General features: G+C 35.4%; 1 protein-coding gene across 1 annotated transcript in view; it reads left to right on the top strand.

The window, feature by feature from the left end:
* Positions 1–18,703, top strand: part of LINGO2 (leucine rich repeat and Ig domain containing 2) — a 477,776-nt gene that overhangs the window by 157,695 nt on the left and 301,378 nt on the right. The window contains exon 2 of the mRNA XM_027881020.1: positions 12,174–12,251. The gene's annotated coding sequence lies outside the window, so the exon portion shown is untranslated. The remainder of the gene's footprint in view (positions 1–12,173; positions 12,252–18,703) is intronic.

The raw sequence follows: 18,703 nt of genomic DNA, 5'->3' as shown, positions 1-18,703 counted from the left end.
TATTATTTGTTATAAATATCTTTCTAGGTGAGATTGAGATTGCTCTCTAAAAGAATAACACAAAACAGCCATGCATCAGGACTGCCTGTTGATCTTCATTTTTCTCTTTGTTCTGTAGAACATCATCAGAGGCACCATACTTGTTTGTGTTTCTCTCTTCTTAAGATGGGAAAAACTTGGAAGAAAACTGGAGGTGGGGAAGGGAGTGTGTGGTCGTAGGGGTGTGTGTCCCTTCTCCCTTTTCGCCTCAGTAACTTCTTAAGTCTTCTGAAACAAAAGAGACCCTAGAAGGTGCAAATGGCACTGATTTGAAAGGAACTATGAATGAAAAGTTGGTCACAGTAAATCTCATTGGTTTTTGTACAGAAAGTAATATCTTACATTCTTCATGCATTCTTTGAACACAAAAAGACAAGTAAATCCGCTCTGTAGCTTAACTCCAGCATGTTTTGAGTATATTTATTTGTTCACTGCAATAAATACTGCAGTTATGGTACAAAATCTGTTAAGTAGCTAGCAATCATTTTACGTAAACTCACATTTTGTAGAGAATGATATCAGACAATGCTCTGTTGTTTATTATGACGACAAATAAGCTTATTTGAAAAATTTTAGAAAGAAACAGTCTTAGTTCTTTTTGCAAGCACACTGAATTTGAACTGTGTGGGTTTTTTTTTTTTTTTTGCTTCACATAAAAATGTTTTCAGAAAGGTTTCTTTATTTTGGCATATTATAGGCTTTCAAGCATGATTGGAATTCTGCGCAGCATCATAGTTCTGATTTGCATGTCCTCTTAGAGACACTATTCAACTGTAAATTAATTATGGAAAATAATGGGACTCTATAATTAAGATTTGGCAAAAGTCAGTAAGACTATTTTCTATTGTATTTTAGAACATTTTCTATATTAACTGAATATACTTGAGAAAGGGGGTTGCATTTTTCTGTGCCTGCGTTTCTGAGTCATTCATATGCTGCTAAATAAGCTCCTGAAGTGTCTAGTTACATTGTGACTCTGGAAAATATGACCTTGACTGAAAAGGAGTCATTCCTTACCTAAGTGTTCTGCTTCCTATCACAGTTGATACAAATCAGCAATAGAACAGCAACAGTGCTTCTTGTTAGGCTTTATTAGCTATGGAAAGATAGTCTTAACTGTGGAGTGTCAATCACTGAATCTCAGCTCATTTCTGGTTCTTCTAGGCAATGTGGAGAAGCCAATCACAGTTGGTAGCCTTGCAAACAATTTAAAAATATATCACAAAGAGGGTGCCTGTTTTTTACCCAAATTGTTACAAGCTGATAAATCCATGTTTATTTGTCATAGGGAAAATAATGCACAATGATATTTTGTGAAATTAATTGTTATTTTGTTTTAAACACAGATGTCTGAGACATACTGACAGTATTATTAGCTTTTCAGTCATAGTGACAGAAAATACAGCAGCAGCATAAAACCACTTATTTTTACTTATGCAAATGTTAAGCAGATGGCTTAGCTGCTTCTCTGTGATGGTTATGTGCTTTCTGGTTTTGACATTGTGCAGTGATAAAGACTACAGCACAGAAAGGAAATAGATGTATCACCCTGCATTTTCACTCTATGCATGATAAGCAATGGGTGCATAAATAATATTAATGAAATACCATTCTTAGTAAAATAGTTACTTATTAGTATTTAGCCATAAAACTTAAATGCATTATTGAAAGTCTCTTGTACTCATTTTTTTTACGGGAGACTAGATAAACAAAACCAATGATTTTAGAAAAATACAAAGCCTACTAATTTATTTGCATTAAAAAAATACCAGTTAGCAGTTCTTTACCTAAAATTTTGCTTGTGATTCAAGTTCATCCTGAATGCTAAATGTAGTCTGTCTGCTGATTGCTGTCCCCAAGTATTCAGATATTAAAAATGTGGAGAATACCTGTTCCTCCCAAAATATTCCAAGTGTGTAAAAACCCTAAGGACAGGGTCCCTAAGGACCCTTCTGCAGGCAAAGGAGGCAAAAAATAGTTTTGCAATGTTTCTTGAAAAAGCTGTAACAGGTTACTTCTTCCAGGGTTACACCAGCATGCTATGCTACAACAGTTGAAATCCATAAAAATATTTTTAAAGGTAATAACTACTTTTCTGTGTCCTGACTGCAACCACCAAACTCTTCCTTGGGCAATGTTTCTTTCTGCTCTCTGAACGCCACAATATCCAGATGCTCTTAAAGTGAAAATCTTGTTTACACCCCAGTTGCCGCTTCCAGTTGTTATTTTTGTAAGACACGAACCCTCTTTAATATCACCTGGTTCATCTACCTGGCCAAGTAAAAATGGAATATTAACTTGGAATACCGTCTGCTGTATCTCATATTAAAATGCCTTATTCTCTGCTTAGTGTTGCAAACACTTATTTTAGACTGCTGACTTCATTCTAGAAAAAAATGAAATGTAGTAGTTTTTTAAATCATTAGAAGCAAATATTGACATGATTTGAAGAAAGTTTAGCAAAGCCAAATGGTGTGAAGAAATTGATATGTGCAGATCAAGGAAATCATATCACTTAGGGAGTTATAATTCTTAATTTTATTAACCTAATATTATTAACCTTTTTTTACATTTGAAAATTTCAATTCTTATCACCAAATCTTTTTCTAATAAATATCATTGCACCTAACATATTCTTTTCTGAATTCAGTCTATGAAGTTACATACTGTAAAATATGCACTTCTGTTGTGAACATTTGGAAATGTTAATCCTATTTCAAAGACATGGTTGTGGATTTTTTAGTAGGGAATAATTTTTGTCAAATCAGAGCAATTCGTTCTTGAAAAAATTAAAATTTGTCAATCCATTATTATTCTGAGCTTTCCATGCTAAAATTTAAATTAAATATGTATTAACTCATTTTAATTGGAATCCAAATGCTTTAGTTCACTGAATTAAAATAAACATTTATTTTTACTTAACCTAAGTGTTAGTTTGTATTTCCCACCATGAAGGCAATGCAATTCTGATTTGGTTGCATTCCAGAAGTGAACAGATTACTTTTTGGATTACACTTGCCTTTGGACAAATTTGTTTCATTATAGGAGTTAAATAGCTCTTAGTACCTAATGGGAGACAGTTAAATGTTTTGCCCACTGAAAAGAGCAGGAAACAAGATCAATACAGCGCTAAGAACATAGTACAGTTTTTAAAGAAGAAAGATTTCATTTTAATTTAACACTGGCAGCTGATGTTGATGACCTGAAAGGAAACATATATTTTTGATAAAAATTTCATCTTTTTTTTTTAAAAAAATAAGAGTAATTAAACTTCCAAATAGATTTTTTTTGCACTGTTTATTTTTTTATTATTATTATTTCGAGACACCATTTGCAGTTAAAGAATAAATTATTCGGTTCTACCGTAAGATGCCATAGAGTTCATTCTGTTTCTTTTAGTTGCTGATAAATTTGGAAGAGTGTCATCTGCTCACTAACACTTTTTCAATAGCTCATCCCTATCCTCTGCATTTCTCTTTTCTCTGCTAATTTTGGAAGAAAGCAGACACTGTAGCTATAGAGTCACAGCTGATCAAGCTTCATATTGCAACAACCAGCTTAAAAATTATAGTGGGAGTCAATCTCTATGGTATCACAGGGTCTATTACGTGAACCTTTTTCTGTACCAGTTCATTAAAAGTCTACAAATCTGTCTCAGATTGTAATCTCAATTTCATAGCCTTCTCTATAAAGTCAGGGAATGTGATTGTGGATTTGGTGTAGTGATCCTGTTTCCACAAGGCTTGAAAACTGTACAGTCTTTTCCAGACCTGTTCTGGCAGTCTATTTAATTTGTAAGTTCAAAGGGACTTTGAGCAATCACAAAAAGACTATAATTGCTGAGAACTTGCTGAAAATAAGGGGAAAAAAGTTCACAAGTAGATAATCTCTAGTAGAAATTATGTTAGTATTTAAAAAAAAAAAAAAATGGAAGGAGTCTTAGATTAGCATAGAATAGAAACTCCAACATTTCATTTTAGTATCTGAGTCCAGCAGAATTAAACTCATGTTCATGCTGTGTTATGTTAAAGGTAATGAGTGTAAACTGAAAACTCAAGGAACCCACAGTGTGCACTGCAGAGATGATCAAAACTCTGCCAGTTTTGAACCTGTGCCAGTCTCTTGCAGGAATGTGAGTGTTCACATCATAAGCACCAGGGAATTTGCAGGAATTGTATTACTGTGAACACAGAGATCTCAAATGAATGGAATCTCTGCATATCCCAAACAGAAAGTACCTTCCCTAAGGCAGCACCTGGAACACTGGTAAGTGGTAGAGATTCCAGTGGAACTATCTCGAACCTAGTGTACCTGCAGTAACAAATCTGTCAAGTGGTTAAGTGACTCTGCCTCAAGCCTTTCCATCCTTGTGTCAGGATTCCCTTGTCTTTTTTATCTGGGAAGACAGTGGAAAACATCTGCATCCAAAGTGACTGCTGTGAGTTTTTGAGTGGAGAAAAAATGCAGCTGTCTTGTTTCCTGGACAGAGTTCACTCCTCAGACAATATTTGCTACTGATTTTGCCCTGTGTTGCAGACAACAAGCACATCCCTCGTATAAAAGTACATGAAAGCTTTCAGTCTACATGATTCCTGACATTTCAGATTCTTGGCTGCAATAAAATATCTTTCTGTGGAAGAAAAAAAAATATTAAAAGCTAGAATTTGTGGAAGTTTTTCTATATGGTCTTTTTAGGTCCAAAATTTCATAAGACGTATTAGAAACCTTATGAAAAAACTTCAGTTTGTCAAGAAGAGTGATGTGCATATATGGAGAAGTCATTGAGAAAGATTTTATGATCTTTCTATGATATGAAAGTATTTATAGTGAGAGCTTTTAACCTCTATGAAGATAAGAAGAGGGTTTGTAAAAGCCACTCAGGGAAATGAGTTCAATTTGTTTGGGCAGTTACAGTTAGTTCTTTTAAATAATGTGCTTTAAATAACCTCAATATGTTTTCCAAATGTCTGAAATTGTGAACAATAATTGGAAAAATAAATCACTAGTCTGGATACTATCAGTAGCGTTGGGTCCATTTTCTTTATTTCCTTAGAGTATTTATCAGCTGAATTAAAGCATTTTATATTTCATCCAAAATATCGGCTCAGCATGTCATTAGTATCTCAAATACCATTTAGGTGGAATACATTTCTAATTCCTAGTATGTTGGCTCAAACTACACACACTGTATTCACAAACACAGGCTACTTTAAGTGTATATTTTATCTTTTTGTTTCGTATGCCCAGATGGTATTCTGTTTGCTTTGGGGTAAATTCATGAAATGAAGCATCTGGAGTTTAGAGTGTTTTGATTTGCTTCACTAGCTTCACCAAGCTCTGACTATGTTACAGAATATTTGCTCCTAGAGCTCTTACCCTGAAAGTAATGTTGCCAAAGGGTAAGGAAATCATAAATGTGTTGGTACTGTTTTCCAGATTACAATTCTGCCAAGATTACTGAAAACCTTAAGTGCAAGAGAGCAGTTTACCAATCTGAAGATGAATGTCATGTGTTTTATAAACACAATCCTCTAAAATGAAGCAGGTCTGCACTTCAATCACCCATCAAGTTACAACTGCAAGGTCAAACAGCACTTTGCTTAGTGTAAGAACTTTCACAAAAAATTGATTTAGTTATAGTGACAGTCCCATGTTTTCCTTTACATTGCAAAAAGATATGAATTACGTTGCAGGTAAATTACAGCTCTAAAATGTAGTAACTCTTATGTATGCATGCTGGAGATTTGTTTTATAGGTGTAACTTTTTAAATTCAGGCTCCTGTTTCTGTATATGACTATGAATAGGGATAAATCCAGGGTATGGAAGAGAAAGAGAAAATCTCAGAGGCAACTTGATTTTGTTTCAGAGTAAACCAGATAAACAGTAAGCTAAGTAATTCCTTCATTAGTTCTTCCTCCTTTGGTAATCCCCATGAATTTTAGCAGCACTTGTCAAGCCATACCACTGGCACTGAAACTGCTCTGTGTATCCATAGCTGAAGAAAATAGCATATTTCTTATCTTTTCCAGGCATAGAAATGATGCAGTGCAGCTTCGAGTAACAAAAGATTAAACATGCTTACCCCCAAAGCTAACACTGTACCTTTACTCTAGGATTTGTTGTCTCATGCTGACTGTTGTAACTAGGTACTACATCTGTTTTTAGGTGGTGTTGAAATTAAACTTTTTCCTTTTTTTTTGTCATGAACTTATCCTTAAGTTCTGGCAGCAGGTTATCCTTAAATTACCAAAAGCAAAATACTCATTTTTCCACAAGAAACTAGCATTATGTCTTGGAAAGCAATGTTGCCATTGTAAACAATAGAGGCAAAAAAAGCGGGGTGGGTGGCACCTGAGAAACAACGATTATGCTCACCTGCAGAAAATACAACGAGTACTATTGGACTTATTCTCAAACAAGTTCATGTTTTTTATAACTGTTCTTGTAATTTCTCATCTCTTCCTGTCCCAGGGAGTACCTGATTGAAATGAGAAACATTCCTGAAAATAAAGGGCTTATTCCTTCACTTTGTCACAACAAATCATTTTTGTTGAACCGTCAAGGAAAAATTACAAAATGGGCTGTTGCAACAGTCTATTACTACATCATGCAATTTCATTAACTCCCTTTTGTCTCTTAAAAAGTGGTTTCTTTGAATTAACTATCATGCAACAAAATAAAGCAGTCTGTTAAACTTTGTGCAGTTGAAACTTACTGCACTTGTAAGTTGAAACTTACTAACTGAAACTTACAGTTAACAGTGATAGCTGAATGTTTAGTAGTGCAAGTGGGTAATGAACATTCTAGATGTTTGGGTTGTGCTTTTCGCATTCAGTGTGGCATGTTTGAGCAGTATCTCTAACTCTGGTGATTTTGAGTTGTTATTTAATGTAGTTTTATCCAGTCTTGATTCATAAAAGACTATATGTCTACCCACTACCCATGATAAAATGAGATGATTTCTGATAAGAGATTGATGTAGTAATTTCAGCCATTGTAACCACTTATTCCTAAATGTGTCCAAAATTTTAAACAAATTTAAGGGTGATTCTGGGATTATCGGTCACCATGGAGTATTCCACAACTGTAAGAGGACACATCTAATATGTTTTGGCGTTACAGATTATTGGAAGTGAGTTGATCATTTAAAAGAAATGATCAGAATATTTGTCTATCCTTAGGGAATTCTTAATAGCTGATGTGTAACACACCAAACAGTGTTTCATCCACCATGCGAGGAGGTGGGATAGGATGTGTGAGAGACTTGAGTAGGAAGCATATGTCTATATTAGTTACCTTTATGCTTGGAATAGCACAGATTAAAATAAAAAGCTAGAGATCATATATATATAGTCAAGACATAACAAAACTGCCTTCTGGTTTTCCAGCTATATGTAACAAGATTTTGGTAGGGGGCTGTAAACCTGGGGAGCACTTAAGAGGTATGAAGAGGGATCAAACGAACAATTGTGTAGTCTTTATGGAGGAACGCTGTTGGTTGCAGAGAACAAGCACTGAAAGGAGAGAGTCAGGTGATTATCTGATTAGTTTTAATCAGGTCACATTTTGAAATTTATCCTGAAGTGAAGGGTTTGTGCTTTCATGTCTTTATAATTTTAATTTTGCATTTTATTTTTGACATTTTGATAGTGACAAATTGCTTTGAATTCCAGTGGAAAAATGAATAAATTTCTAAAGTCATAAAACATAAATGTTTGGGAGTGCGGATTTTAAAAAGACCATAAGTTAATTCACATCCCTTTTTCTCGTAATGGTTCTTAAACATTAAACTTAGTCAAAATTCATTTTAATTGAAGGTTCTGTGATTATGAAAAATGAAGAGAATGACAGAATTTAATTATTTTGTTGCAGAATGCCTCTATATTTTGATTTTGAACAAAAGCATAAATAAATTTGTATGAGCTCTGTGGAAAGGAAAAGAGATAATATATAATTTGAATTAAAAAGTCTGAAATTGTTTAGTTTTCAAAAATCTCATGCATAATCATTCGAATAGAAAATGGAGTAATGAATGATGATAAAACTCAAGCATAGCTGAACAGGGAAATTTTACCATCTTTTTTTTCCATTTTTGTCATGATTTTAAACCTGAAAATATTCCTTTATTCATGTTTGATCACTTGTGATAACAGAAATAAAGCAATAAGGGATGTATATCTTAGATCAGATGATAAAATGTAAACCCAAAACTGTATCCAGTTTCTACTGGCTTAATATTGGAAATTATTGAAAAGATTATGGGAGAAAAGTTTTATAGGTCCTCAAGAGCATATAACCCAGTGCCCTCCCCCTGTGCTGCCTCTGGTTGTGTCTGTGACTTCTTGCAGATGTTTACCCACATATCATCACGGCAGAAACACTGGATGTTCCTCAGCTGCAATAGATGTTATATTTCAGTGCTAAAGTATCCCTAGGATTTTTCCATAGGAAGTTTAACCTCTTCTGCAACCTAAACTCAGTACTTTCAGTTGTGTCAGTTTTAACATCTGATTTTTCTATTTCCAGTATTTTCTTGTGTAGTATTCTGAAATGCTAAAATGCAATTACATATCTAGAGAGTACAATATGCCCTTTAACTCCACATAGGAAGCAGTGGATATTTCAGTAAAATGTCTACCCTCACAAAGCTACATTTCCACTGTCTTGATCTGAAACTCCTCTTAGCTGGGAAGAGTGGAATGAAGCTAAAGCTGACTCTCAAAGGTCTTGTTTGAAGACTTCAGCATGCAGCAGACATATTTGAATTAACTTCTTCAATACCAATTTCTCTCTGTCAGGGAGAGTGTGATATCTGTGACTAACATGGTTTAGTTTTTTCTTAGCTAGTTCATATAAGTTTTTAAAAAACTGGCTCTAAGCTGGCTCAACACGATCCAGCAGTTTGCCCAGGTGGCCAAGAAGGCCAATGGCATTCTGGCCTGTATCACAAAGTGTGGCCAGCAGGACCAGAGCAGGGGTTGTCCCCCTGCACTCACCACGGGTGCGGCCCCACCTCAAAACCTCTGTTTAGTTCTGGGCCCCTCACTAAAAGAAAAACATTGAGGTTCTGGGGCATGTCCAGAGAAGGGCAATGAAGCTGATGAAGAGTGACTGAGGGAGCTGGGTTTGTTAAACCTGGAGATAAGGAGGCTTAGAGGGGTTTTTATCACCTTCTGCAACTAATGGCCAATCTTCGTGAACGAAGATCCGGGAAAGGTCAAAAAAAAAAAAAAAAAAAAAATCCAATGCGCAGGCTGGAAGGTGTAAAGACCTTTCTGCAACTACCTGTAAGGAGACTGTAGTGAGGTGGGGCCTCTTCTCCCAGATAATAAGACAAGATGACAAGATATGGCCTCAAGATGCACCAGGGCAGGTTTAGATTAGATATTAGGAAGTTTATTTCTTCATGGAAAGGATGATCAAGCAGTACAATGAGTTGCCCAAGGAAGTGATGGAGTCACCATCCCTGAAAGTGTTCAGAACATGTGTGGATTTGGTATTTGTGTGTGTGGTTTAGTGGTGAACATAGTGGCGCTCGATTAATGGTTGGATTTGATGATCCTAGAGGTCTTTTCCCCCTCCTCAGAAGGACAGGGGAAGAAAACTGGATAAGAAAGTTTATGGGTCAAGCTAAGGTCCAGGAGATCAGTTACTGAGTATAGTCATGGGCAAAACAAATTCAATTTACAGAAAATGAATTTAATTTATTACCAATTAATAATAGAGTAGAATGATAAGAAACAAAGTAGAAAACACCTTCCCCTCATCCCACCCCCCACCCCTCCACCTTTCTAGTCATAATTTCACTTCCTTGATGCCCAGCTTATCTACATTCAGGGTTACATCTAGCAGTTACTATGTGCTTTCTCATGGTTTCTCATGATTTCATTTCTTATGATTTCATCATAAAGATAAATAAACTGTCTAGTTTATTTATCTTTATGATGAAAGTTCTGCCTGTTAACAGAACTTTCCTTTTGTCAGTCTTATAAATTCAGAAAATGCAATCCTAGTGGTTCTTTCTTCCTGCTTTCTTGTATCATTAGTTATTTTCATTTCTTCAAAAAATAATTTGTCTTCTTTATTAATAGAAGGTAGCATTGGAATTTCAAAATATTTCACTGTCTCTGGGAGATGCAAGAATAAAAGCAGTACAATCACATTTACGCATGAATCTGAGTTTCCATCAAGAAGGAAATGTTTAAACTTTTCCACATTCGGAGTCTGGAGTGTTCTTGTTTCAGCAAAATAATGGAAATCTAAAGTTTTTATTTCATGACAATTGTTTAAAAAAAATTCCAAGGCAAATTTTCTGCCTGCACGTTTTAATCTTCTCACTTAAGCAATGGGGTGAGGATGGAGGATACTTGGTGGGGTTTTTTTGTGATACAAACATACAGGTCCTACAGAACAATAGAAAGCCAAGACAATTGCATAAAACAGGCCCAGAAGCCCGAGATCTGAATTTCTAGAAAATTTGCCTAATCTGTTCCGTCTCTCAAACTAATTATTTCAAGGGCGGAATATTTTAATTTACATCAGATTGTGACCTGCATTACCAGAAAAAAACCAAACAAACAAAAAAACAAAAGACAAACCAAACAAAAAAACACTATAAAAAAGTGAGGAGTTGGTTTTGTTTCCTTTTTCTTTTGTGGGTTTGTTTGGGTTTTTTTCCCCACAAGAGAAGCTGACTGAAAATTATCTGCTAGGGAGATAACAGAGAACTGTTGCAAATGTCATGCCAAAATTACTGCTTTGGCAAATGGGCAACCCAGCTTCTTCTCCAGGGAAGCAACTGTGTTTAGTGGAGACAGTACTCTCTGGTGTGCTGGCACCTCATCACTGCCTTCCAAGACTCCTTCAGCAAGTTGTATAAATTCCTTATGCTGTAGTTTCATTTTGCAATTCAGCTATTGGTCCATCTAACTTGTTCATGACAAACATGTATCATATCATATAAATTATATATATATATAAAAATATAAAATCATTTAATTAACTCATATATTTGTAAACCACATAGCAAGTTAGTTGAATAAGTTGGATAAAACATTATATTTCTTCATGAAGTTTGTATTTGCTTGCAATATCTGATCTTTCCTATAACTACAGGGTTTTTCAGGATGGTAGTGGGTCAAGGGCTGGACTTGATCTCGGATGTCCTTTCCAACCCAGCTGATTCTATGATTATTATATGCTGTTATTTTTATTTATGTTATATCCTAAGAATATTTTAACTAATATTTTTCATTCTTTTTGTTTTATTTGGTGGGTTTTGTTGATGGAATAACCTCTATCAGATCAAGATGTGGTTTTTGTAGACACGTAGGGCTGTCTTTTTTCAGGCATTGTGGAAGATCTTGGAAAAGTTATTTCTATGTGGCAAGAAGATGAATAATTTTGTTCTTTTGGTTTGTGTTTCTGAGAAGCTTATAAGGACATGTTGACTAGAAGAGTCTAGTATTTTTTTTCAGATTAATTTTGAAATAGCACAGTTCTGGGTTATCATATAATCTGTAGTTCTTTTAGGCATATTCTGGTCCTGAAACACACACGATTCCAAACTTCTGTTAACTTCTAAACTGTCACTGTATAAGACATCTGCTTTTTCACGTGTCCAGTGAAAATAAATGGAAAGTTCAGATTTTAATTCAATACAGCAAAACAATATCATTCTAAAAATCTCCTTTCTTACTGCAGAGTTGGAGACACGGACAGAGAAATCTGTGGAGATGCTGAATTCCACCATCAGCACAGAACAGTTAATCCTACTGTTGAAGAGAATTTTTTTTCTTTGTCTCCATTCTAGTTTTAATGCTTTGTTGGCTTCATCTTGAGATCCTTTAGTAAATGTCTCTCTAATCTAAGGTAGGCAACGCAGTTGCTTGCTCCCCTTGAGTGCCAGTAAGTGCACACTATTTTTTGGTGCTATTAGGAGGTTTCAGTAGCCTCTAACCATATTTATCTCAGCAGACACACTTATGGCTCTGACAATATTTTCTGTTTCTTTTTTATAAGAACTAAATATCGTTCTAAAACATCTCAAGGCATTTCACGAAAAACACCAGCATTTCAAAAAGCTCAGTAAAACTGACAAGACTAAATATATTTTCCTCTTTTTGTTTTCTAGTAAGTGAGCAGTGGAGCTGGAAAACTTGGCAGAACTCTTTGTCTTTCCTGCTTATATCTGTGGAAACTGGTTTGCAAGGTAAATATTCCATTTTAATTGACTGTAATTGTATGCTATTATAGTTTCAGATGTCTAAAATGACCTCATAATACCTCTCGGTTTTAATGAAAATACCCATGCTTAGGCTTTCATCTACACTTTTAGCAGTGAAATGTATTAGAATAACCTTGCAACTTAAAATAAATGCAATTAGTTCCTTTGGATTCATTAACAAATACACCTCCCTCTCCAGAAGAAAGTAAAAGTATGCCAAGATCTAGGTTATTTGTGAGTTTCTGGGCTACTGCTCCTAAATTGCTATCAATCTGAGTGAAAGAAAAATTAAGATGATGTGAATGCATTTATTATGCCAAGATGTAGTCTCTGTATTCTGTCTCTATTGGTGATGTTGTGTTTATCAATGGTTTTGTTAGAAGGAAGACCGAAGGTGATTCTTGAGATCCCTGGTTATGTTTGCAATCTTGCTGTACAATTTTTAAAATAAGAGATTCCTATAATTGCTCCTAAACATAGGTTTTAAATAATGATATTGGAAAGGTGGTCATGTTATATATTTGGACCATTTAGTTTTCTAGGGTTTAAAAATATCTCAGAAAAACTGGGTTGTTTTGAGACTTAATCACATTATCATGGAAGGCTGCTGTTTCTATAGAGAGAATTATGTCCCTGAATACCTTCCTCAGCTTTGGTTAAGGGTCTAAGCTCAATATTACTCTTTCCTTTGACACTTTCTTTGTCCCATTTCTGAATTTTGTCTTTGAAGTTGTCTTAGTTGCCTGGAGGAAAGAATATTCCTCTCTAGTCATTCTGCCATTGAAACTGGATCTTTTAGTTGTACTGAAAAAAAGAGTTTTCAAAAACTCTCCTCTTATATGTCATAAAGAATTGAACTAGAAGCAATGCAAAAGCTGCTCCAAATTCATGCTTTTAAATGGAGTGCTGAGCAGAAGAATTACCCCCTCTTGACAGAAGTGCCACTATTAGCTGTATGTTCAAAGTGGAAAATTGGCCCCTTTGAAAAATAAAATCAGCAGCCTTCTTGGCACCTGAAATGGAGGAGTGAATGTTCTACTCTTCAGCATTTGTTTAACAAACTGAACTCCAAGGCTGTGCATTTAAATATATTGTATTTCTTAAGCAGGATGAGGAAAAAAAATGAATCAGCCTTTACTGTGAGTGAAACCACGCTATGAGATGGTTATTGGTGATTGTGAAAAATAAAAGTAGCAGCACTTCTTTCAGGGCTCCTTCTGAGGATGGAAGTAATTTGTAAATACAGAACAAGGGTGGCTGGTGTTATGATCTGCCCTTGAAGGTGAGTGGCTAGTAGATCCTTTGGGGCAGATTAGAGTGAAACAACACTGAATGATCAGTGTTTATGGGTATATATGTGTGTGTGTGTATGTATATATATAAAATATACATAGATATAGATAATGTATATATATATACATATATATGTAGGTTTTATTTTAGAACAATTTGGCTGCAATGGAAAAGAGGTATGTAGCTGTTTTTGTTATCTATAGAAATATAGCAATATAAAAGCATAAAAAGAACCCTTAAGAAATTGTATAAGGAAAAGAAAGAAAGAGAGGATAAGAATACAAAGATCTGACCTCCCGTGGATCCAGTATCAAGACTCAGTAGTTGCAATTTCCACTTCCAGTGGTTGCCTTCGGGGAACCCCACAGAACACAAAGTTCAATGGGCAATAATATAACACCCGGTACTTGACCTAGGGGAGGAGGGAGGAGTTTCCACTCTCTGTTGCAACACTGGGAATCATGCGCAGGCCTAAAGAAGTGAGTCTTGGGGGGCTTTGGGGGTCTTTGATGGTTTATGACACCTTCTAAGAACTGACAGCTGATTCTCATGGCAGTCTAGTTGAACCAGTTATACTCCATCAGAAGGGATGGATAAATTCAGGCCTACCTGTGAATGTCCTGATACCTCCCCAGGGGAGAGATGTTACAACTGAGCCAGTTGTGCAAAGGAGGACATTCCCGTGATAAGAAGCACTATCCTGCCTCCACAGGGTCTGTGTCTTATCAGCCTTCTCCCTTATCTGGCTCAAACTCCAGCTTGTAAACTGCTGTGGTGGTTGCTCTCCCTTTCTTTCTTATGCAGATCAGAGGTTTTGTCACCACACACCCAAATCCTCCTCCTCCCCTCTGGCTGAGGGATGCAAACCTGGCCCCAGCAAAGCACCCTGCTGCCTCTGCAAACGGCCCATTGTTTGAGTCCTTAACCGGTCTCTCATAGCTGGCCAGTCTTGCCAAGTCTCTTTTAACTACTAGAAATGGCAGAAAATTTGCCGTTGTGAGGAAGAGCCCAAACACAATGATTTTCCATGAGGATGCTAAGGCATTGAACAATCAGACTTGCCAGAAAAGTGTGGGTGGTGTTGCATTTCAACGTGGTGTTTGTGCAACTCCCCACACTTCATATTGTGTTACATAGGCCTCTTGTATCTAGAGTTTGCAAACCCAGCAGAAATCGGGAAAGCAGTATCAAAAAGAAGTCTGATGGCTAAAGCCATAATTTTATAAGAACTTAATAACAATTTTCATGACTATGTTGCATTGTGTTTTATGAAAAGTTAGTCATGTACTTAAACACTTGCAGAACTGGGATACATTTGGCTCGGTGGCAGCTAAAGAAGTCAGAGTGAAAATGATGAGTAAAATTTCCAAAACATCTATGTGACACAGCAGCAGGCAGGAGCTGGTTTTTCTGCGTCATGTATGATAATTTGGTATCTTAAGCAAGATAGAAAGGACAAAAAAAAAATAAATGTGATGTTTTAAAATACTATTGAAAAAGGATATTTAATTTTATTCCAAAATACTCTTATTATGATTTTTTATCCACAATAACCACATCTGACCTAGTTGGCTTCCTTTGGCTGTATGTGTAATTAAATCTGAAGGTGCCAGTGATTCTAATGAGTTATGTACAATTTTTGACATTGACATTTCAATAGCAAAACACCAATCTTCAGTTTGGAGTTAGCAATACATTACTGACAGTGAGAATAGATTAATCTGTCTTTATGATGATGATGTTGTATGGGGTAATGAGATGTTTTTCATCAGCTGAAAGGGTAGGTTTAGAGTTGTAATCTGAACATTCTCGATTTAAAAAGGTTTGGAGAATTATTGCAAAGTAAATTGTCTTCCCTTCTCTCTTTTGGTTTCCTCCTTCTGAAAAGATTAATTACTGCCTATTTAATTTGTTTTCCTAGTGTTGACCATCACTGCTATAAGAACTGATTTTTACTGGTGCATCTACCCCTCAGTTTCAGCCTACCAGGGTGTTGGGTAATTTATGTATTACCAGATACTGCCAAGCATTGTATCAGTGCAGTACTTGTCTAGAAATTATTAACTATTATTCAAAAATCTTCTGTATTCACTCGTATTTCTGTGCCTCAGGATCTCTATTTCTTGAGTAACTTCCCTGAATCTTATATTGAAGAAAAAATGCATCTCTTTAACACTTCTGGAGGAAAAAAAACACAAAAAAAAATCTGCATGACTTTATTTTTTCCTGCTCTTTATTCCATGAATCTAGATTTTTAAAAGTACTTATTCAGGGGTGTGGTAATATAAGTAGTTAAGGTTTCTCATACCTCTGGTGGTTACCAGGTCTGCTTGCCTAAAAATAAGTAAGGGCTATCATAACTCCTATGCTTTTGAGATGGGAAGCTACTGTTCTCCAATCTGAAAAGGAAAATTTGAATAGTTCTTTTAAAATTACTATAAGTACATGTTGTGTAACTAAAAAGAGCAAATCCCCTTACGTTTAAAGCATCTACATTTTGATCCACATTCGTGAATAATCTCTGACAATTCAATCTAGTACCTTTAAAAGTAACAGGTAACTTCAAATAGTCAGATTATACAGCCTTATGGGATCTGATTTTCATTTAATTCTGACCACTCCTTTTATGATATTCAGGATTTTTCTAAACTCAAAATGCACACCCATAAAGTCACTTAGAGAGATCTTTCCTTACACTGGATCTTCAAGACTTGTTCATTCTTGAAAATGCCGGAATAAATTTAAAAAATCAGTTTCATCCTTTTGGAGTGTTATCTTGAGCTGTTATGTTTGCAGTCATCTGCATATTTTTCTCTGAGTTGTAATTGGAGTTATACTCTAATTACAATTAGACTTTAAATATGTGTCAGGATTTATTTGGGAGCCCTTATGTTTACTGAATATGAGTCTTGAATTTCCAGATGAAATTCAGAAATAAGTTTTGGAGTATGACCTTGTGTGATCTGCACTCCAATAGAATCAAAAACTGTTTAAAGCTGATGTACAGCAAACAAGACATTTCTCTGGAGATGTGCAGTTCATTCAGTGAAGACACTCTAGTTTCTTCCCTGGTCTCTACAAACATTAAGTCGTGTCTACATTTACAGGAGGCTAGAATTGTTGTTTGGAAAATAGAAACTTAACCTCAGTATTCTTTGTTTTAGAAAAGTAAGAATGTCAAGCAGAGCTGAACCAAAATCTTAGAGAAACAATCTGCTGGAAAAAGTAAAGCCACAATCCACAAGCAAAAAGCTGTTTTCTTTATGGGTGGAAATGTTGCAAGGCTTTGTCATACAACTACTCTGAAGCCACTTCCTACATTTTGCAGAAGATAAAGAAGCCATAAGAAAAGCTAAATCTATTGTCTCCTTTTAATGTCAACCCTTCCATTTTCTCGCTTAAGCAACACAGCATTTTAAATTGTGTATCTTCCTTGAGACAATGAATTCAGTCCTTCCTTGACTTTCCTTCATGCCTCACTCACAGTTCTCCTGTGCAGCTTTAAATCTTTCCTGTTTGCATTTTCATCATTGCAGCCCAATCTTGGGCATGGAATTTTAAAATGAGAGCTCATCATAGTAAAGTACTGTGCTGCATTTCATTAATCAGAAAGTATATGAGCAGGAAAAAAAGCAATAACTTTGTATACTATTACTGTCAATACAAGGGGGACACTTGAGCTACAGCAATAATAAGAGGTAAAAGGAGACTTTAGCAAGATAATATACGTAACTGTTGAAAACTGAACTGAATGGGTTGGTTTATTTAAATTTGGAAGAAGAATTTTCGTGCGTAAAACTAGTTTTCCATTTCTAACTGGCAAATACCAAACCAAACCAGATCAAATCATAAATGATGATCCTTAAGGTCCCTTCCAACTCAGGTTGTTCTATGATTAAAAAATATGTTGTATAACAGCAGCCTGCTGATATACAGATTTTTAATAACTATATAACTGATCACATTTTTATGCTTTGAATTCTTTTACATTTATTTTTAATGTAGCTGTGATTTCTGGTGTATTTTTTCAGTACCAGTAGAAATTGTGTAGAAGCTTTTGACATGAACATTAAGTCTCATTCTTGAAAAACAAGTTTCATAGATTTATTTCATCCTTGTTTACTGCATCAGTATGAATTAAATCATCCCTAGACTAGAAGATCATTCCCAGACTCACTGTATATTTAGGTCTAATCATGAAGGCCACTGCCTTCTGCCTCATTTTAATCATATGCACAAGATTTTTTGCCAGTCAGGGGATGTTTTAGCAGGTGAGACCTCAGACCGGAAAGTCCAAGTTGAAAAACTACAATCAAGTGATAGATGTTGAGGAGCTCTGCTAGCTCTCTGTCGAGACTTGCTTCAAATCTATTAAAAAGCCTTTGAGTGTGCAAGGAAGAACAGATCACCCAATCAGGTGAATGAGAATAACTATAGGTCAATAGAGCTTTAAAATAATACAATTTGACATATATTGAGAAAACACTCAAGGAGAGAGGCCATGTAGCACAGTGTGTGTGCTGTCCTGGAACCTGGAAAAGGAGTTAAGGGTACTCCAAAGGTAGAAAAAGGCATTTTTTTCAAATAGTTCTTCGAAAGTGGTTTCTGTCACAGTAAATATTACTAGAAATATCACAGGAGGAAATTCAACTGTCATGACATTCGTAAAAGCTTAAAAGCATGAAGGAACGAATGTAGAATAATGACAAATATATCACCTCAGTAAAATACAAATACTTTTATGATAAATCTGGGGTAGAGAAACATTGTGTTCCTTTCTTTATATATAAATAGCAGGCTAAGAAAAAGAGTATCTTCAAAGTTTCCAGAGGGTCATCAAGGTGTTGCCAAGATTACTCTTTCATTTGTTAATTTGTTCATTTGCTTAGGTAGAGTCCCTGTGGTGACTTCTATCTCTGAAGCATACTGATACTTCTTCAAAGGCCATTATTTGAACTCACTGTAGTCAGTATGCAGAATAAGTCTGTGCAAAGTTCATTTTTTTTCACACATAAAGCTGTTTCTGCCTCTGCAAATGGGAGAATAGATTTGAAATATTTCTGGAATCATTTCCCTATAAAATTTAACATTCTAATGGGGAAAAATATTTGGAAACAATTGCACAAAATCAGAGCAGTAATAAT

Source organism: Empidonax traillii, unplaced genomic scaffold, assembly GCF_003031625.1.
Source record: "Empidonax traillii isolate 1590-97213 ecotype Southwest subspecies unplaced genomic scaffold, ASM303162v1 scaffold82:size1209730, whole genome shotgun sequence".
In the NCBI taxonomy this organism is placed as follows: Eukaryota; Metazoa; Chordata; class Aves; order Passeriformes; family Tyrannidae; genus Empidonax; species Empidonax traillii.
The sequence above is the reverse complement of the archived record's forward strand: the minus strand, read 5'-3'. Positions and strand labels throughout refer to the sequence as shown.